This window comes from Bombina bombina, chromosome 3 (assembly GCF_027579735.1).
Source record: "Bombina bombina isolate aBomBom1 chromosome 3, aBomBom1.pri, whole genome shotgun sequence".
In the NCBI taxonomy this organism is placed as follows: domain Eukaryota; kingdom Metazoa; phylum Chordata; class Amphibia; order Anura; family Bombinatoridae; genus Bombina; species Bombina bombina.
In genome coordinates this window covers 189109515-189130264 of record NC_069501.1, presented here as the reverse complement: position 1 = coordinate 189130264, position 20750 = coordinate 189109515, and the positions used below count along the sequence as shown (strand labels likewise).

The window sequence follows — 20750 nt, the reverse complement described above, 5'->3', positions numbered from 1 at the left end:
TGACACAAAGGGGTTTGAATTACTATTAAAGGTAACCATCCTCACCTGTGATCTGTTTGCTTGTAATTAGTGTGTGTGTAGAAAAGGTCAATGAGTTTCTGGACTCCTGACAGACCCTTGCATCTTTCATCCAGTACTGCACTGACGTTTCTGCATTCTGAGTCATGGGGAAAGCAAAAGAATTGTCAAAGGGAAAGGGATACAAAAAGATATCCAAGCAATTGCGAATGCAAATCAGCAGTGTTCAAACTCTAATCAAGAAGTAGAAAATGAGGGGTTCGTTGAAACCAAACCATGGTCAGGTAGACCAACTAAAATTGCAGCCACAACTGCAAGGAAAATTGTTCGGGATGCAAAGAAAACCCACAAATAACTTCAGTGTAAACGCTACATTTGGAGAGGAGTCAACAAGGCCTATGATGAAAGGTACACCATCCCTACTGTGAAACACGGAGGTGGATGGCTGATGTTCTGGGGATGTGTGAGCTACAAAGGCACGGGAAATTTGGTCAGCATTGAGGGCAAGATGAATGCAGTATGTTATCAAAAAATACTGGAGAAGAATTTGCATTCATGAGACGTACTTGGACATTCCAACATGACAATGATTCCAAACACAAGGCCAACTCGACCTGTCATTGGCTACAGCAGAATAAACTGAAGAGGTCAGGAGACTGAGATGGCTACTCCAGAACCAATATCATTGAGCCACTCTGGGGACATCTCAAACATGCAGTTCATGCAAGACAGTCCAAGAATTTACAGGAACTGGAGGCCTTTTGCCAGGAAGAATGGGCAGCTGAGAAGATAAAGAGCCTCATCCACAAATACCACAAAAGACTTGGAGCTGTCATTGATGTCAAAGGGGGCAATACACGGTATTAAGAACTGGGGTATGTAAACTTTTGATCAGGGTCATTTGGGTAGTTTATGTTGTCATTATAACTTAAAAAGAGTAAACACAGTTGATTGATAATAAATGGCTTCAGCCAAACACTAACCATGAGTGAAAATAAAGTTTTTGTTATCATTCATATTCTCTGAAAAATGGCCAATAAATCATAAATTCTGCCAGGGTATGTAAACTTATGAGCACAACTGTATATATATAGTGTGTGTGTGTGTGTGTGTTTTGTGTATGTTTTAAAGATTTTGTTTTTAATTCCTATAAAAAATGGATTGACCACTTAAAGGGCCATGATACCCAAATGTTGAAACACTTGAAAGTGATGCAGCGTAGCTGTAAAAAGCTGACTAGATCACCTTAACATCTCTATGTAAAAAAGAAAGATATTTTACCTCAAAAGTTCCTCAGTAGCCATATCCCATTGTAAAGGACTTATGAGAGTTAAAGGGACACTGTACCCAAAAGTTTTCTTTCGTGATTCATATTGAGCATGAAATATTAAGCAACTTTCTAATTTACACCTATTATCAAATTTTCTTCATTCTTTTGGTATCTTTATTTGAAATGCAAGAATGTAAGTTTAGATGCCGGCCCATTTTTGGTGAACAACCTGGGTTGTCCTTGCTGATTGGTGGATAAATTCATCCACCAATAAAAAAGTGCTGTCCAGAGTACTAAAACCAAAAAAAGCTTAGATGCCTTCTTTTTCAAATAATGATAGCAAGAGAACGAAGAAAAATTGATAATAGGAGTAAATTAGAAAGTTGCTTAAAAATGCATGCTCTTTCTGAATTACAAAAGAAAAAAATTGGGTTCAGTGTCCATTTAAGTGAAATCTCATGAGATCACAGTAAAAGAGTTCACAACCTCAGCACTGTTGATGCTGATTGCCTGCTGTTCATTTCTTTGTTTTTTTTAGTTTTTTTTACCTGCAGCTGGGCAGCAGCTGAAGTATAGCTTTTTACACAGGACTTACTCTGGTGAGCTGAGGAATTTGTGAGGTAAAATATCTTCCTTATTTACATAGAGATGTTCAGGTGATATTTCAAGTGATTTAGCATATGAGTATTATGTCCCTTTAAGGCTAGGACAGTTAAAGGAACAGTAAATATTTTTAGATTTTTAATATAAAATGCTTAATTATGCATATTAAAATAACTTTGTAATATATTATTTGTTTTACCTTTTCCTCCTGTAATTTAAAGGGACAGTCTACTCCAGAATGTTTATTGCTTAAATAGATAATCCCTTTATTACCCATTCCCAGGCATCCAAACTCTCCCGGAAGTTCAGGGAGTCTCCCTGATTCTAATAGCAACTCCCTGATGCCAGCGAATGGAATGCAATCTCCCTGAAACTCCAAGTACCATCATCCAATGTGGACCAAATCCAGAAAAGTGTTTCTTTAAGGAATGCCTTTAGTTGCTGGGACGTTATAGAACCCTCAAAGCCTGCATCAGTAACCAAAATGCCCCCACTGATTTTAATAAAATAAAACACACATACTACCTTATTTACTGCACGTAATTACACATCATACTCTAAAATATTTAAGCATTCAACAAGCGTACGATCAATGGAAAATAGGTTTGTTGTATGTGGTTGTGAAATAAAGCTACTTTTTATGTGACTTTAGTTGGAAGCTACTTTAATGATAAGTCTCTATCTTATTTAGGTTTTCAAAGTGTCCAATATATAACTGGGAGGAAGGGGGGGGGGGCGAGTAGTAGCGGGTGAAGCCACCTCCCTGAAATTAGTTTTTGCAGGTTGGGATGTCTGTATTCCCCAGTTTTGCATAACCAACACGGTTATATAAATATATTTTTTACCTCTGTGATTACCCTGTTTCTAAGCCTCTGCAACCGGCCCCCTTATTTCAGCCATACAGTGCTGATTCATAAATAATTCCATGGGGTGAGCACAATATTATCTATTTGGTACACATGAACTAGTTCTGTCTAGCTGTGAAAACTGTCAAAATGCACTAAGATAAGAGGCGGCCTTCAATGGCTTAGAAATTAGCATATGAGTCTAACAAGGTTTAGCTTTTAACAAAGAATACTAAGGGAACAAAGCAAATTTGATGATAAACATAAATTGGAAAGTTTTTTTAAAATTGCATGCCCTATCCAGGCAAGTCCTTGGACAAGCATCCTGAATGGCTGATTAAAGTCTCTTTACGGTGGGGTGTGAATACTTAGGAAATTTGATGTAAAATATCTTCCTTTTTTACATAGAGATGTTCAGGTAATATTTTCTAGTCAGCTTTTTACAGCTATGCTGCATCATTTTCATGTGCTTCAACATTTGGGTATCATGTCCCTTTAAGATATGGGTAAATATAAACAGATGAAGTGAGGCATTTGTAGTTGATCACCTTAATGGCTTAATGAGTCCTTTGCCACTACTACTACAGATGCCACATGCTCATAGATGCCAAAATGCAGTGCTTATTTCAACAACATCCTAAAATGTCCATAGGAAATTGGTCTTTTTAATTCTAAACTTTTCAGGGGATTATGAAGAAACTGCCAGATATAATCACTTTGCCAGACTGCTGAAGTCTATGCTTACCCAATTCCTTGAAAAAGAAAATGTGTCATTGTTTAAAAAATAAGTAGCTACTCTGGCAGATTTGTAGCTAAGAGTATTAATCAATCTGGAACGTGGTTTTGAGAACGGGGGCTGATACAGTAAACGCTACAAAGCCTCAAACACTGAGGGTGTCTGCACATAGAATGTTCAATGCTTTTATTTGGTAAGGTCATGTGATAATATAAAATCCTATCAAAAAAATCCAAGCTCCCAAAAGGAAACATCAGTGCAGCAGTAAAGTATACATGCGTGTATGTATAATGTCACATTGTAATATTATTTTTCATTGCAAGAACCTTCTTAGATAAATGTTACTATTAAAGGGACATGCTAAAGCAATCATAACATGCTCTAATTTATTAAAACATTTTCATATTACTCATATGTAATGAGTTAAAAACAAAGCTATGATCTCAGACTGCAAGGTGATCTAGCTATATATATATATATATTGTGTGTAATAAAATATTTTCCCATCATAATAACTCCAAAAGTTTTGTCTTGGGCTGCTCCTAGATTTACAAATTATATTTGAAGCCCTGCCTTATTTCTAAGTATATATCGTTTTATTGACACCATTGAGCTACCATGTTTAAAATTATGTGCAGCTCATGCGTACAATGAGCCACTCTGTCGGTTTCACATTTTGCCACTGATACTTAGGTTATTAGGTTATTTTATGTTCCCCCCCCTGGATAAATATCAGATGCCCATGTGTTTATTTATATATATATATATATATATTATATACAGAATTTGCTGTCCAACTGTTATAATTTTTGCTGAAACACAATTATTTTGTGTTCAATAAAAAAATTCTCTAAACAAATTCTGGATACTGCAATGGGCATAAGTCCCAACATATGCATGTACAGTATGTATCTGAGCCATTTGGAGAATTACAGAGTTCTAGATGATGAAATTGAAAATATGAGCTTGTTTAGCTTTTGTTTTGTTTTTTTGTTTTTTTTATTGACGGTACCCTGATCCTCTGGGAAGGGCAGTAATGCAACTTGAATCCAAATGAATATAATTTAAAACTTACATATAGCCTCAGTAATTTAGACGTGGGATTCCTTGATTTAAGAATAATACAATCAGGGACTAAATTAAACATGGTCACCTATAGAAAACCCCCCAGCAGGTAACACTTTATTCATCATCCACCTATTTTGATAAAAAAAAAAGGTCATTATTTAAGGCATATGAGAAGCTGCACAGAAATTGATTAATTTAAATATGAAACAAGACAGCTTCAGGAAAGGTTTTTAAGAAATTGGCTATTCTCGGGGATCCCTAAAAAGTCATATAACAGAGCAAAAATGGAAAGAACAAAATGAATCTATAATATTCACTTCTATACTATAATCGCGTTTGTAATGCGTCTGTTGCCGTCATTGGTTGCGTGCACAGCCAAATTCCTACAGTGAGAGACAGCTTCAGGAAGCTCCTGAAGCTTCAGGCATCTGCCGCATATGGAGCCGGAGCGCGATTGGTGCTCCACCTCCATATGAGGGCAGATACCTGATTGTTACAGACGGTGGCACTGTGTGTGTCATCGTCTGTAACAAACTTCTGCTGGTGCCTGCGGGTGGCGGGTGATCAGCTCAGCAGCGGAGGGGTGAAGGGGAGGGAGGGGGTGGGCCTTGCGCTACAAAAATTAAAGGAATAGGGAGGGATGGGGCAGCTACACTACAGAAAGGGGGTTTGGGGGTGTGGGAGGACTAAATGGTGATCGCGGGGGGTGGGACCACTACACTACAGAAAAAATAAAAATAAAAAAGGGGTTATAGGTACTGGCAGATAGCTGCCAGTACCTAAGATGGTGGCAATAGTTAGAGGGGGTTAGAGAGCTGTTTGGGGGGGGGATAAGGGAAAGAGGGATAGGGACAGGGATAGAGGGATAGGGACAGATGGATAGGGATAGGGACAGAGGGAGAGGGACAGATGGAGAGGGACATGGACATAGGGGTAAAAGGACAGGGCCAGAGGAATAGGGACAGAGGGACAGGGGCAGAGAGATAGGGAAGGGATAGGGATAGAGGGACAGGGGCAGAAGGATAGGGACAGAGGAATAGGGATAGAGAGATAGGGACAGAGGGATAGGGACAGAGGGATAGGGATAGAGGGATAGGGACAGAGGTATAAGGATAGAGGAATAGGGACAGAGGGATAGGGACAGAGGGATAGGGATAGGGGAATAGGGATAGATGAATAGGGACAGATGAATAGGTATAGAGGAATAGGGACAGATGAATAGGTATAGAGGAATAGGGACAGATGAATAGGGACAGAGAGATAGGGACAGATGAATAGGGATAGAGGGTTAGGGATAGATATATTTATTTCATTAAACATTGTGGTCCATGTATACAGGCTTTACCACTAGTATAATAATAAATGGAATGAGGTCCATTTAGAAAGCATTGGCATGTATTGACAATTGAACCAAACATAGCAAGATTAGTAGGAGAGGTCTCTAAAATGACAGCTTGTAAGGCCCCAATTCTGAAAGACAAATAAGTATCAAGTCACTTTGTGCATCAGGAAGAAAACTGGATAAGGACATTGTCAGAGAGAAATGGTCATTTTGAATGTATGAAATGCTCTTTAAAGGGACACTAAACCCAACATTTTTCTTTCATGATTCAGATAGAGAATACAAATTTAAACAATATTACAATTTACTTCTATTATTTATTTTGCTTCATTTTTTAGATATCCTTAGTTGAAGAAAAATCAATCCACATGGGTGAGCCAATCACGCAAGGCTTCTATGTACAGGAACCAATCAGCAGCAACTGAGCTTATCTAGATATGCTTTTCAGCCAAGAATATCAAGAGAATAAAACAAATTATATAATAGAAGTAAATTAGAAAGTTGTTTAAAATTGTATGCTCTTTTTAAATCATGAAAGAAAAAATGTGGGTTTGATGTCCCTTTAATGGAGTTAGGACAATTATGGAAATAATTTTTTTATAAAGGGACATATTACATGTGGAACACAGGGAATAGTATATTTAGTAACCTGCAGTTGTCCCATGTATATACCCCTTGTCATTGGTTTACCATATGTGTTCAGCTAGCTCCCAGTATTGCATTGATACTACCTCAACAAAGGATTCCAAAACAATGAAGCAAATGTAATAATAGAAGTAAATTGGAAAGGTGTTTAAAATCACATGCTCTATCTGAATCAAACAAAAAAATGTGGGTTTCATGACACTTTAAATCTAGTATTGATAATCCTACTAAGGAAAATGTTTACAACCACATCTCCCCCCTCAATGGTTTTGCCTTGGGTATGAAATTTTACTAAATTCTTCTGTTTTCCAGACATAGAAGAATAATGGTATTTAACTGTAGCTGAACTTTGATGTCAAATGTGGTGTCTCTTATGGAGCAAGCTTCCAATGTTTCTAGGGAGCTGCTGTGTGTGCATCTCTGCAGATGTCATTAGAGACTGTTCTCCTCCTTCTTTATTCAGCACAGAGGAGGATGAGCTCCTCACAATGTCCCCTTTACACCAGACAGACCTGTTGCCCAGAGCTGGTTCTAAGAAGGTCTATCTGTCTCCACTGTCCATTCTTCTGGAGCTGCACAGGTAGATAGCCTAGTGGGATAAATGCCAGGATTGAGGCTCACTGTCTGTGCAGTGGTTGATATGACTTGCACACAGGCAGCAGGAAATCCTGGTGAAGGGCTTGGTCCGTGCCCACATACTAGAAAGCTGCATATTTGTCATGGAGTTAGCTAAATGTTATGAGGGGTCAAGGATTACCTCACCTGGCCTTTTGTATTGATGTGTAGGTATGAAAGACATTGATAAATGGGGAAGGCTGGATAGTGGCCCTACATTGTGGGACTGCTCTCTGATTACCATGCTCCCTGCAGTGTGGTCTTGTTACTGTATTGTTTGGACCAATTGTACTTAGTTCCATGTTACATCTGATGAAATGTGTAAAGCTATTTAATCCACATTTTTCAGGTCAGTTTTTCAGTTCTTGAAGAATTTATTTACATAGTGACAATCTATCGGAGTAGTGCAGTCAGGGCCGCCAGTAGAATTTTTGGGGGCCCCTTACTAAACCATTGGTTTTGGCCCCCTCCCCTCCTTTAAGTATTGACTAAAATGTGTACTCATTTTATTCTTGAGTGTAATCAAGGTAGTAACACACATACAGAAATACTCAAACATACTCACAACATATGTACTATACTTTATCAATACTGCTTTATAGTCTGGTGTAAGACACGGTGGTCATAATCAAATGCAATGTCCATTGCCAATAGAAGGTTTTGTGGGCAGAATGAAATTAGGCCCAAAGTGTCCTGAAGTGCTGTTAACCCACTCCTTCTGTCTCTTAAACCTCAGGAGACTTGCTGCCAACATAGCGCAACATATCTGTGCACCAATTTGTGACAAGACATGACACTTGTTGCTGTATGTGTTTCAGTTTCAATGTTCCCTCTAATTTGTTTTGAGAATTGTGGCCTATTCGGTGATTAAAATGTGAGCACTCTTTAACCAAACCTGAAAAGGTAGAAAACAACTCTTTTAATGGATGTGTCATGCAGACCAGGACGGTCTAGTATGTTGCATAAATATATATACATATATGAATTGTATGTTTTTAGACTATATGATGTAGCAAACAAAACATCAGGAGTAAAACCAGAAAAATAGAAGTGAGAAAGAGTGGGAAGAAGATAAAGAAACCCCAGAGGAAGGGAGAGGGAGAAGAGGAAGCAGAGAAGAAAGGAAGAGAGAAAAGGATGAGAGAAAACACAGAATGAGAGAGAAGAGAGGAGGATAGCGAAGAAAAAAGGAGAAGCAAAAGGGAGAAGAAAGAGAGAGAAAGGACAGAGGAAGCTAAAGGGGTGAGATGTCAAAAGAGGAGAGAGAAAGAGGACAGAGGAGGAGAGTGAGAGGAAAGAGAAGGAAGGTGAGAGTGAATCAAGAAGTGAATGAAGAAAGCAAAGATAGATGGAAAAATAAGAGAAACCACAGAGGGAGAGAGGGGACAGAAGATACGAAAGAGAGAAAAAGAAGAGGGAAAACTCAGAGGGATGGAGAGGGAAAAGATAGGGCAGAGAAGAGATGGCAGAGAGAAAGAGAAAAGAGGGGAAAACACATACAATCTAATAAAGAATCTGATGAGAGACCCATGGTTCACAATATAAAATCCTGAATTTTGCAGGTCAATTTGTGGTTTGCCCATATGCAAATTTGGAGAATACAAAAAAAGAACCTTAAAAATATTTATATTTATTGTTGACATTCTAATAATAAAAAATGGTTCTAACAAGAAACCAATATTCATTTCAGTTTCCATGTATTACATTAGAGCTACTAAAGATCCATAGACCACAAAAAGGTTGGGCTTTTTTTCTTGCAAGCATGCAAAAATCTGTACTATACTTTATACATATTATAGAAAATGAACAACATTATTGCTAAAGAGCATATGGCCATCTAAAGCATTGAAAAGGAATGTCTTGATTTTTCGTTAAAGCTCAGGAAATATCAAATATTTTTAAGAAACCAGTTATTTATGTAAAACAAATAGAACTATTAAAATATATGTAAAGATAAATAATAGAAGCTAGTATGCTATATTTTCAGTACAGCAGATTGTTTGCATGCTAGGGATATGCATATAACAATGTTTTAATCAGATTATTTCAGGTTTTCAGGTATCTAAGCATGTCTTATTTTGGACAGTGTGCAGTTCTTGTCTATTACCTACGTGTAAAAGCATGTGAAGGGATTGTTTCTTCTATGAAGGAATCTTCAACTATTCCTTTGTCTCCTATAAATGGAAACTGTCTAAAAAATGTTTACTAGGTAAAGGCAGCACAAGTCACAGCAACCTTGCTTTTTCTTTCAAGCTTATTTCTCAGCCATTCAAAGTTGATGTAATTTCTTCTGCACAGAACTCAGCTTAAAAATAATAAGACTGGCCTTCAGATGGACTTCATAAGTAGTGTACCAGCCCTGGCCCACTCCTACTATCAGGGTTTCTCACGTTCATCTCAAGGAAGTTGCTAAGTGCCCTGTAACCTGCAAGCATCATTTAGATTTAGTGGTTTAATCATGAGTTGAGGAGTAACAACCCCATTATCTGCCATATTTAAAGAAGGTAGGAAGGATATGGGCAACAGGCTGACTGCAGTTCCTCTATCTATCTATCTATCTATCTATCTATCTATCTATCTATCTATCTATTGGGTACTTATAGAGCGCAAACTAATCACCCGTGAGGGTCTCAAGGCACAAAGGGCAAGCGGATAGGAGGAGATGGGCATTCAGTCAAAGAGCCAGGTTTTTAAGTCCTTTCTGAACTTAGTAAGGGAGGTGGATTGTCTGAAGTGCAGCGGGAGGGTGTTCATGTCTTTGCTGCCATGTGGGATCTTCCGCCCGCTGTGAATTTGCTGATCCGGGGGATGACTGCGAGTACTTGGTCGGCCGATCGAAGTTGTCTGGCGGGAGTGTAGAAATTTACGCGGTGGTTGATGTATTCAGGTCCAATGTTGTTTAGGGCCTTGAACGCATGGGTAAGGAGCTTGAAAGTGATTGAAAGGTGTTCGTGATGTGGCATTGGCGAAGGATGTCGAGGATGAGTCTGGCTGAGGCGTTCTGGATACGTTGCAGTCTCTTTTTGAGTTTGATGGTGTAGCTGGCGTAGAGTGCGTTGCTGTAGTAAAACCGGCTGCTGACAAGGGCGTGGGTTACTGTTTTCTTGGTTTCGGTAGGGATCCACTTGAAGATTTTTCGTAGCAGGTGGAGAATGTGGAAGCATGTTGAGGGGATGACATTGATTTGTTGGTCCATGGAGAGTGAAGAGTCCAGGATGAAGCCTAGATTTCGTGCGTGGTCGGTTGGGGTTGGAGGGTGACCGAGGGCTGTAGGCCACCAGGAGTCGTTCTATGCAGATTTATTGGGTCTGAGAAGGAGGACTTCGGTTTTGTCTGTGTTCAGTTTGAGCCGGTTGTCATTCATCCAGGCAGCGACTGCTTTCAGGCCTTCATGGAAGTTCTTTTTGGCGGTGGTGGGATCTCAGGTGAGTGAGATGATTAACTGGGTGTCGTCGGTGTAGGAGACGATGTTGAGGTTGTGGCGTCGGATGATGGCGGCAAGAGGGACCATGTAGATGTTGAAGAGAGTGGGGGTCAGCGAAGAGCCTTGCGGTACACCGCAGTTGACTGGTGTGGGTTTGGAGGAAAAGGGCGGGAGTCTGACTTTCTGAGTCCTGCCCGTGAGGAAGGAGGTGATCCATTCCAGGGCTTTGCTGCAGATGACGGCCTCGTGTAGGCGGGTGTGGAGGGTGTTGTGGTAGACAGTGTCGAATGCTGCTGAGAGGTCTAGGAGGATGAGGGTAGCGGTTTCTCCTCGAACGAGCATGGCACAGATGTCATCTGTGGCGGCGAGAAGGGCAGTCTCGGTGCTGTGGTTGCTTCTGAAATCGGATTGGGAGTGGTCCAGGGTGTGGTTGGCCTCAATGTGGTCAATAAGTTGCAAGTTGATGGACTTCTCTATGACTTTGGCAGGAAGGGGAGTAGAGAGATGGGGCGGTAGTTATTCGGGTCCGTGAGGTCTGCCGAGGGTTTCATCAGCAGGGATTTCAGTTCCTCGTGCTTCCAGACATCCGGGAAGGTGGTGATTTTGATGGAGCAGTTAATGGTGCGGCAGAGTTCAGGAATGATGGTTTCACTTGCTTTGTAGAATATGTGATGGGGGCATGGGTCTGAGGGTGCGCCAGAGTGGATGGATTTCATGATTCTGAGGGTGTCCTCTGTGGTGAAGGGGCTCCAGATATTCCGTGTGTGTGGGGGGGTGAATTTGGGTGGGGTGTCGGTGGGTGTAGGGGGTGGTGGTGTAGGTTGAGTTATGAGGCGTGAAACTGTCATAGATGTCAAAGATCTTGCGGTGGAAGTGTGCAGCGAGAGTATCACAGAGGTCTTGGGAGGCTGGGATGTCAGTGGTGTCGCTGTTGGGTTTAGAGAATTCCTTGATGACTGAAAACAACTTCTTGCTGTTGTGTGCGTTAGAGTTGATTCTGTCTTGCATGGCTGTTTTCTTGGCGGTTTTTATGCTTTTTCCAGAAGGGTCTTTCTGGATCTCCAGGCTCTTTTCAATTGTCTGCAGTGTTGTTTGGAGTCCTGGAGGGCCGTGGTGAACCAGCTGGCCTTGTTGATGGTTTGGCTGGACGGTTTCTTAAAGGGGGCGAGGGTGTTAGAGCAGCCTGTGATCCAGCAGTGGAGGTTGCAGGTGGAGGAGTTGGCATCTGTGGAGGTAGGTGGGGAGGATTTGTTTAGGGTGCGGTGCAGTTGGTCTTGGGTGATGTTGTTCCAGTTTCTGCGGGGTGGGTGGTACTGCTGGAGGTGGGTCTTGGGTTTGTTGAAGGAGATGTGTATGCAGTGGTGGTCAGTCTAGAGCAGTTTGGTGATGTGATTGACTGAGATGTGGTTGCCTGCGGAGAATATTGGGTCAAAGGTGTGGCCGGCTGCGTGGTTTGGGTAGTTTACGAGTTGCTTCAGTCCAATGGTTCTGAGGTTTTCCGGGAGGGTGTTGTGATCATTGGGGATGTCAAGATGGAAGTTGAGGTCACCGAGGAGGATGTAGTCCATTGAGGCGAGGGCATGGGGTGTGATGTGGTCGGTGATGGAGTCACAGATGGTGGGACGAGGTCCGGGAGGTCTGTAGATAAGGTTCCGCGGAGGGTGGTGCTGGGGTTGACCTGGATCTTGAAGTGTAGGTGTTCCAGGCCTGGTGAGTGGTCGTCGGAGCTGGTTGTGACTTGGATGGTGTGTTTGTGGATGATGGCGATGCCTCCTCCAGGTCGGTTGCTGCGGTCTTTGTGGCAGATCTTGTAGCCATCGAGTATTGCAGTGGCGCTGTCTGGTGCTGATGTGGGGTTTAGCCAGGTCTCGTGAGGAAGGTGACGTCTGGGGAGGTGGAGTCTAGCAGGTTCCAGATTTCAAGGGCGTGCTTGTGGTTGGAGCGGGTGTTGAGGAGGATGCAGTTGAGGTAATTTCGGCTGTTTTTGGGTGGGTTAGTTGGTTGGGTTGTGTTCGGGAGGGAGGGGAAGGAGCAGTTGCCGCAGGTGAATGGGGATGCGTGGTGGCAGGCGGACAATCTACCGGTGTAGAGCGCGTGGAGGATGCTGGCATCGTTGTGGCGGCAGTTTCTGGAGCCAAGGTTCGTGGCATTGTGTGCGGTTGGGGCGCAGATGGGCCTGCCATTAAACCATTAAATACAGCACTGAGGTGGGCGAGTTGGTTAGCTGGGAAGCTGGACCGGGGGTAGGTGCTTAAAAACAGAGCAGCAAAAATACAGAGCGAGAAGGAAGAGAGGACTTCAGTAGTGCTGGGAGCACCATTAAATACCTGCTAAGACCGTGGACCTTCTTTATGCTCTGGCTGCCAGAAGTGGCTGTAGTGTATGTGAGTCAGGTGACAGGAGAGACTCGGTTACAAACTATAAAAATATATTTAATTATTAGCAAGGTGAATTCACCTGCTTTCCCTCTAAAGAAGCCAGTGTTCTGTATATATATGTATACAATGGTTTCTGTGCTGTGACGCTAAACATGTAGTTAAGCGAGATAAAAAAAAATAATAAAAAAAAATAGGTGTGCACATTAAGACGTTAGAGGGAGTTCACAATGATGCCATCCAAGAGTTGAAGTGACAGTGCAAGTTACAGCTCTGTCCCAGTTCTGTCTCTTAAACTTTCTGCCCCACCTTAAGAAGTGTTACTCTAGTCTGCCTGATCGACCACCTGATGAAATGCACAGCACACATTGATAAAACAGCCTTGGGAATGTCCCTAGGCTGTCACTGCCTTCATTAAACCACAAGTTTGATTTTTACTGCCAGCCAGCTGTGCACAGCAAAAATCTAATTATATGCTTATCTGGCGGTCAGAGCCTGGACGGGCCCCCCGGATCCACTGGGCCCTTGACTCTAGTCACCCCCTGATGGCGGCCCTGAGTGCAGTGTTAACTCTTTGACCTTATACAGTTTGGTAATACTTTCACTTGCTCAGTTATAATGGCTTATGCTTTTCTCCTTTACCACAGCCTTATCTCCTTCAGTGAATTTGCTTCATATAGGGGATTTAATAATTTAATTTTAGGAAACACAATTTTGATTAAAGCTAATATACTTCAAATGATATAGGTTGCATATTCTGTTTAATATATGACGAGTTTGATGCTTAAAAGGGTTTATGTCCTATTCTTAACTCATAGTTCATACTGCATTATTATTAGTGTGGGCTGTATGGTATAATTTTGACATCCTGAGATTTTGCAAGTGAACAGCCTTTTCTGTTTTGTTAATGAAAGAACAGTCTAGTCAAAAGTAAACTGTCATGATTCAGATAGGGCATGTCATTTTAAACAACTTTCCAATTTACTTTTATCATCAAATTTGCTTTGTTCTCTTGGTATTTTTTGTTGAACGCTCAAAATAGGTAGGCTCATATGCTAATTTTTAAGCCCTTGAAGGCCGCCTCTGCATTTTGACAGTTTTTCAAAGCTAGACAGTGCTAGTTCATGTGTGTCATATATATAACCTTGTGCTCACTCCCGTGGAGTTACTTATGAGTCAGCACTGATTGCCTAAAATGCAAGTCTGTTAAAAAAAAACTGAAATAAGGAGTCAGTCTGCAGAGGCTTAGATACAAGGTAATCACAGAGGTAAAAAGTATATTAATATAACAGTGTTGGTTATGCAAAATTGGGGAATGGGTAATAAAGGGATTTCTCTTTTTAATCAATAACAATTCTGTAGTAGACTGTCCCTTTAAGGAATCACTGATAATACACTTAATTTGGCAATTTAATCCATTGTTTTTTTTAGTTAGTCAATCTATTAGCATGTTATCATTCTTTGAGTATTGTTATTATTTTTGCCCGGTGCCCTAGTGTTGTATAATGATGGTGTCTATGATCATGATAATAGTTTTTTTTTTTAACAGTCTAGAGTTATTTTTTCCATATTGTAAGCCATCATCTTTTTCATGATGCACTTAATTGAAGGGACATGAAATTAAAAACTAAACTTTCATGATTAAACTGTTAAGTGATACAGTGGGTTGAGAAAAAATATATGGCTCATTTGAAATTGAAGTTACATGTTATTGCATTTATTTTTGTTATGCACCTGTTGAATATGCAATGTTACTGTCAGTCTCCCTTTACACTGCAAGCTGGTTCACTAATGTGACATATAATTTATGGTACTGCCTTCAACATTATAATAAAGTAACTCTTAATATTTTTTTACAGGCCTTGGCTTTAGTCCTAGGTTTGAACTTGCTCTGTCCTACATAATCACTGGACTTCTCAGCACTGAACAGACTTTTAAGCATTTGGACCAAATTCTCTGCCAAAGTAGCAGTTGGATTAACATTGACAACAGATAACAGGCCTGCTGCTGATAAGGTAAAAAAATAATATCCTTTGTGTTTTTATGGAGTATTATAAGTAATGTCTAGACTGTTGTAAAAATTATCCACTCTGTACCTAATTTCCTCTGATCCTGAATATTATTCAGCAAACAGTAGTATAGTATTTTCCTATTTATCGTTGGTTTGTTCTATTTGTAGGTGGTGATTTTAAAACCAAATATCTTTGTGACTAGCTAAACTAAATATTTCTAACACGCTCTATAAATCCTTGCATTAATGTAAGTTATTTTATTATTTTCTAAAGATTTGTATAAAATATACATTTTAATATCAGTTCCACTATTGCAGTAATATATGCTCAATTTATATTTTAACAAAGATTGGAAGAATCAGCGCTAATTTCTACCAATGCCAAGTATAAGTGAGGCCCCCTCTCAAAAGACCTCAAGAGAACAGGATTTTCAAAGGTGGTATACTGGCACTAAGATAGCCTTGGTTAGTGATAAATGTTTCGAGAATAATTCTCAGACTAATACTGGAGAATAAAATTTAAAATTTAATAAATACAAATTTAATAAATAAAATATATAAAAAGTGTACAATTGAATATATATATAAAACAGGTTAAATATACCTATATTTCTGTGTGTCTGAAAAGGACACTATACCTCTAAAGATGAGCTCGTTGAAAGCAAATTACAAAAGGGTATGTGCACTGTATTGTCAGAAGCACAAGAAGGTAACTTATCTTATATCACATATAACAGTTTTTTTTAAGTCATAATTAAAAACACATATAAAGAACACATCAAAATGGAATTATACACCCTCAAAAGTATCTAGACGCCCAGTAGAGATTAAAACTGGCAATATCAAAAAATTATTATAATATATTTAAAAAGTTGGTGCACTTTTCAAACTAAGTGTAAGTGCATAGGTGGAGCAAATGCGTAGAGCTAGACAGGATGCTATTAATAGCCTGTGAGCAGCGTGTATATATATAGTGGCGGATGAGCTCCTCATATGTAGGTGATCTTGCTTTAAAAGTATTGGATCACGCTCTATTACATATGGGAGTCGGTACCTTTAAATTTTCGGCCGGGATGTGTAGTTGCTGGAGGAATCAGTCTAGGCCTCTTATTGTAGCTGTTTGTTGATAACAGGCCTCCATTTGCAACTGTTGCTTACTCTGTTATGCCGAGCAGCTGTTATTCCGATGCTGAATCCAAAGTTGTGTATTGTAGCTGCGCCTGACGTATTCAATCACATCACCGACTAAATGGCTTGCGGTTGGTTCTTCCTTGTAGTGCAGATCAGCTGTTTACCAGCGGGCTCCCTTACTTCGCTCAGTAGTAGCGTGTTGTTGATTCTTCCTTGAGCCCTTTGTAGTATGTATCAGCTGTTAGGAGCGGGCTCTCACAATCAGTCAGGTCCTCTGTTGAAAATCGCACAATGTGCTAAAGAAGTTCGAGAGCCTTAAGTATCCAATCTGTATCCAGTCTTTATGATGAGCAAACACTTTTCAACGCGTTTCTCTCCTCACTTGGGGATTTTTCAAGAAGTCAATTTATATTTTAACCTTCATCTTCCAGTAATTCTGTTTTTACCCTACACTATCTGTGCCAATGTCTACCACCTCTGTCTATGATCCTACTATACTTAAAGTGATTTGTCTAAATGTAATGAATTCTCCCTAATATTTATCATAACATTGGCACTGTAAATAACACTGGTCATCTAATAAAAGTTGCACATCCATCACATTTCCAGTCAGTTACCAAAAGTGAACAAAATCTTTCGAAAAATACTTATGGAGTTTGAAGTTACCAATTTATCATTTCTGACTGAAATTTCTAATGCTATGCCCAAAATGTGTCACAGTAAAGATCATGCAACTTGCACCTATTCTACCTTAAAGGGATATGAAACTCAAATTAACATTTAGCCACCAATCAGCAAGCGCTACCCAGGTGCTGAACCAAAAATGGGCTGGCTCCTAAGCTTACATTCTTGCTTATCAAAAAAAGATACCAAGAGAACGAATAAAAATTGATAATAGGCATAAATTAGAAAGTTGTGTAAAATCGCATGCTCTAACTGAGTCATGAAATAAAAAATGTGGGTTTCATATCCCTTTAAAAACAGGTTCTTATTTATGAAAAGGAATTGCAACAAAAAGTGGCATGAATAAGTAGGAAAATAAGATGGCTTGTATGGTCTCCCAACTGGTGCATATTTTATCAGAAAAGAACAGCAGGAAAGATGGAGGATGAGACTTACTAGGGTTTTAAGGATCAGAGATATTGTTTTTATTGCCCCTTGGCTCGATACGAAATCTTCATTTTATTGAGATCCATACACAACACAAGCATCTAGATTGCAAGTTTTGCGCTATAGAGGGTGCAAAACGAACGCAACAAAAGTTGCGTTATTTCACCCTCCATAGCGCTGCCATTACAAGTTTTTGAAAAATCGCCTTGTTCATGTGATATGGTGGCGATGAGCTCCATACCGCACAAAATCCAAGCGCTGCTTTTGACGTGCTTTTGTACGCTTTCCTCATAGACATCAATGGGGAGAGAGTGTTAGAAAAAACACCTGAAGCGCAGAATGAAAAGCTCCGTAATAAAAAAAAAGTTATGTTTAAACCTTACACCCTAACATAAACCCCAAGTCTAAACACCCCTAATCTGCTGCCCCCAACATCGCCGACACCCAAATAAACTTATTAACGCCTAATCTGCTGCTCCTGACATCACCACCACTAATAAAAGTTATTAACCCCTATTCCGACGCTCCCCAACATCGTCTCCACTATAATAAAGTTATTAACCGCTATTCCCCCACACCCCAACATTGCCCACACTATAATAAAGATATTAACCTAACCCCTATTCCGCCGCTCCCTGACATTGCAGCCACTAAATAAAGTTATTAACCCCTAAACCTCTGGCCTCCCACATCACTTCCACTAAATAAACCTATTAACCCCTAAACCGACAGCCTCCCACATTGCAAAAAACAAAATTAATCTATTAAACCCTAAATCTAACAACCCCCTAACTTTAAATTAAAATTACAAGATCCCTATCTTAAAATAAATAAAAACTTACCTTGGAAATTAAAAAAACCTGTTTAAACTATAAATTAAACTAATATTACTATTATCCTAAAATTAAAATAACTATCAATTAAATAAATTAAATTATGCATTAAAAAAACCTAACTACTAAAAAAAATTAAATCTACAATTACAAAAAATAAAAAATACTAAATTACAACAAATAAAAAATACTAAATTACAACAAATAACAAACACTAAATTACAACAAATAACAAACACTAAATTACAACAAATAACAAACACTAAATTACGAAAAATAACATACAAAATTATATTATTATTATCTAACTGTGATGGCAAACATTTCCAATTGACTTCTGTTATCAAATTTTCTTTGTTCCCATGGTATTCTTTGTTGACAAGATACCTAGATAGGTAGGAGCACTACATTTTGGGAAATAGTGCTGCTATTTAGGGCTTCTGTAATTTGATAACATTCTTGCAAAACTGCTGCCAAATAATGCTCCAGACAAATGCATGCTCCTTAGTTTGCGTCCCTGCTTTTCAACAAAAGGATACCAAGAGAACAAAGAAAATGATATAATATACAATAGAACTAAATTAGAAAGTTGTTTAAAATTTCGTTCTCTGTTTGAATATAAAAAAAATGGGTTTCATGTCCCTTTAAGAGGGAGAAAAAGATGTTTACACAGACTAGTTTAATTAACCATCTGAATAATTCCAATAACCTCCAGATTCATCTATATTATCAAAGGTGAGCTGTGTGCAAGAATCTCTGCATAGATGAACATGACTATTATTATATATATGAATGTATAATATATTTAGTTTTCTTAGCTATGATTGAGTATTTTAAGCTTGGGAGATTTTCTGTTTTTACTCTTTTTATTTATGTTCCCCTGTGTGTGTGTGTGTGTGTGTGTGTGTGTGTGTGTTTTATAATAGTCAAGGCCATAAAATGAAATTTAAATCAAAGTTAATATGTTTAATTAAGAATAGAAAAAAGGGATATGCATTCATTATTTATATTGCTGGTATATTTCCTTTAATGTACTTATGAAAATTGTGTCTTCAACTCCAGAGATGCTGGAATGCACACTGCATACATAAATATGCTACAAATCTGACCTAGCAACATGCTGTACAGTGATTGCTTAGATCAGAATACAATCTCATTTACATCTGGCCCTAACTGACCAAAGCAAAAAACAGACCATGCTTAAAGGGACATTAAAGTGAAGGTAAACTTTGGTGAATGAAAACCCGTTTTTTAAAAATACTATTAAAAACAGGGGCACTTTCATTCATCAAAGTTTACAAAGCAGCCGTTTTGTTAAAAAAAATACCTTTTTTTCTTTTCACAGCTAGAGCAGCTTCCCCCACCTAGAGATCCTCTATTCACACGTCAGCAATGACTAATCTGGCTTCCTCTAATCACAGCTTTCCCCCCAGGGTAGTCATTGCCTGAGGCCATGCTGTGATTGGAGGAAGCCGGATTAGTCATTGCTGACGTGTGAATAGAGGATCTCAGCGTGGGGGAAGCTGCTCTGGCTGTGAAGAAAAAAAAAGGTATTTTTTTTTAAAACAAAACGGCTGCTTTGTAAACTTTGATGAATGAAAGTGCCCCTGTTTTTAATAGTATTTTTAAAAAACGGGCTTTCATTCACCAAAGTTTACCTTCACTTTAAACATTAAGGGCTAGATTACAAATGAAGCTCTAATTTATCGGCCCGCGATAAATAACCAGCCATTACAAGTGCTCAGAAAATTAACCAGAGATCAGATCTCTGGTTCATTTTCTAAAAGTGCTCCAAATGCCCCCCAAAATAGAGGGTCTTTTATTTTTTATGAGAAAAATATGTTGCTTTTTTTTCTCATAAAGTTAATAATGCAATAAGTAATTTTAAGGGGTTAAAAGTGTTGGGTGTGTGGTGTTAGAAAAAAGCAGCACTGAAAAGGGCCTTTAATTAATGGTCTTATGGGAGATGTGTGTTACCTGTATGCTTATATACATATATATTTATGTGTTACTATGTGTATATACACATATTAACACATACATATATATGTATAAAAGCATATACATATATATTTACCCCCTTAACTGCACTAGCTATCATACCGTGTCGCACGGCATGAGAATGAGGCTGCCATTGGAGCCTATAGAAGCACGCTCTTGTGCGTGTAATGCTTCTGTGCAATGAGAATATCAGGTTGCATTCATACTAACTTGTAATACCAGCGCACATTAGCGTGAATTGGTATTACTCCGTTAAGCGCAAATATTGCTTTAGCGTAAGCAATATTTTGCACTTAACTCGAAATCTGGTCCAAAATAAATGCTAGATAGAATAATGCATTCTAAGAAAAGATTAGTCTGAGAATAACATGTACTGTAGATGTATTTCTTAAAGTTTCATTAGTTGTTTTAATATTGACAAAATACGTGCAAAGGTTTAGTGTTTATAAAACAATAGTAGCTGCCATGTTGTAACTTAGGTTACCTTCTCTGCTGTGGCCAATTAGAGACAGTTATAAATAGGTCACTAGAGTGTGCAGCCAATGGCTGTGTGGAATATAACAGTGTCCTGCACTTCCATTTCTAACAGGAACTGAAAAGCTCACAATATCAGAATGGAATTACAGGAAAGGGGCACAAAATTAATAATTAAAGTATATTGCAGAGGTTTTTTATATTTTATGTTACCATCTCAAAGTCTTTAATGCCCCTTTAAGGAGGCTT

At 39.1% G+C, this 20750-nt stretch overlaps 1 protein-coding gene across 2 annotated transcripts in view; it reads left to right on the top strand.

The window, feature by feature from the left end:
• The window catches only part of COL8A1 (collagen type VIII alpha 1 chain), a 200259-nt gene that overhangs the window by 59420 nt on the left and 120089 nt on the right, over positions 1-20750 (top strand). For both annotated transcript variants that reach the window (XM_053706051.1, XM_053706052.1), the window contains exon 2: positions 14801-14956. The gene's annotated coding sequence lies outside the window, so the exon portion shown is untranslated. The remainder of the gene's footprint in view (positions 1-14800; positions 14957-20750) is intronic.